Source organism: Triticum aestivum, unplaced genomic scaffold (genome assembly GCF_018294505.1).
Source record: "Triticum aestivum cultivar Chinese Spring unplaced genomic scaffold, IWGSC CS RefSeq v2.1 scaffold55538, whole genome shotgun sequence".
NCBI classification, from domain to species: domain Eukaryota; kingdom Viridiplantae; phylum Streptophyta; class Magnoliopsida; order Poales; family Poaceae; genus Triticum; species Triticum aestivum.
The window spans coordinates 1-1,332 of NW_025274021.1; the positions used below are offsets into that span (position 1 = coordinate 1).

Here is a 1,332-nt window from a genome sequence, read left to right on the forward strand (position 1 = left end):
CAGTGGACCTGGGAGTGGCAAGCATAAGGGACGAAGGCGGGGGTAACATGTCGGATGCGATCATACCAGCACTAAAGCACCGGATCCCATCAGAACTCCGAAGTTAAGCGTGCTGGGGTGAGAGTCGTACTAGGATGGGTGTCCTCGTGTTGCATTCCCTTTTTAATTATTTTTTGCGCCTCGTGACAAACATATCGCATGTGCGCGATATATATTAACCCCGTTATATTATTTTTGACATTTGCGATATGTTTTAGCTCGCTGCTCATTGGTCACGCGTCTAGAGGCGGCTTTGTGGCGCGAGGAGCGCGTTCTGAAAGGGGTAAAAAAATACGTGTTGCTGCGGTATAGAGGGAGGGGTGGAAACCGTGGTAAACTCGTCTCCGTGTTTGAGGGGGGGGAGTAAGTAGTATATATAGGGCATTATCCATTATTAGGCAACGGTTGTAATGGTAGTAAGAATGGCAATCATCTTTGCAGTGGACCTGGGAGTGGCAAGCGTAAGGGACGAAGGCGGGGGTAACATGTTGGATGCGATCATACCAGCACTAAATCACCGGATCCCATCAGAACTCCGAAGTTAAGCGTGCTTGGGCGAGAGTAGTACTAGGTTGGGTGACCTCCTGGGAAGTCCTCGTGTTGCATTCCCTTTTTAATTATTTTTTGCGCCTCGTGACAAACATATCGCATGTGCGCGATATATATTAAGCCTGTTATATTATTTTTGACATTTGCGATATGTTTTAGCTCGCTGCTCATTGGTCACGCGTCTAGAGGCGGCTGAGTGGCGCGAGGAGCGCGTTCTGAAAGGGGTAAAAAAATACGTGTTGCTGCGGTATAGAGGGAGGGGTGGAAACCGTGGTAAACTCGTCTCCGTGTTTGAGGGGGGGGAGTAAGTAGTATATATAGGGCATTATCCATTATTAGGCAACGGTTGTAATGGTAGTAAGAATGACAATCATCTTTGCAGTGGACCTGGGAGTGGCAAGCATAAGGGACGAAGGCGGGGGTAACATGTCGGATGCGATCATACCAGCACTAAAGCACCGGATCCCATCAGAACTCCGAAGTTAAGCGTGCTTGGGCGAGAGTAGTACTAGGATGGGTGACCTCCTGGAAAATCCTCATGTTGCATTCCCTTTTTAATTATTTTTTGCGCCTCGTGACAAACATATCGCATGTGCGCGATATATATTAAGCCCGTTATATTATTTTTGACATTTGCGATATGTTTTAGCTCGCTGCTCATTGGTCACGCGTCTAGAGGCGGCTTTGTGGCGCGAGGAGCGCGTTCTGAAAGGGGTAAAAAAATACGTGTTGCTGCGGTATAGA

General features: G+C 48.0%; 2 non-coding genes and 1 pseudogene across 2 annotated transcripts; all 3 read left to right on the forward strand.

Moving 5' to 3' along the window:
* Positions 1 to 52: 52 nt before the first annotated feature.
* Positions 53 to 158, forward strand: LOC123178277 (uncharacterized; annotated as a pseudogene).
* Positions 159 to 529: 371 nt separating this feature from the next.
* LOC123178275 (5S ribosomal RNA) lies at positions 530 to 648 on the forward strand. Its single transcript, XR_006489446.1, has one exon. It is a non-coding gene; the product is annotated as a 5S ribosomal RNA (ribosomal RNA).
* Positions 649 to 1,019: 371 nt separating this feature from the next.
* Positions 1,020 to 1,138, forward strand: LOC123178276 (5S ribosomal RNA). Its single transcript, XR_006489447.1, has one exon. It is a non-coding gene; the product is annotated as a 5S ribosomal RNA (ribosomal RNA).
* Positions 1,139 to 1,332: the final 194 nt, after the last annotated feature.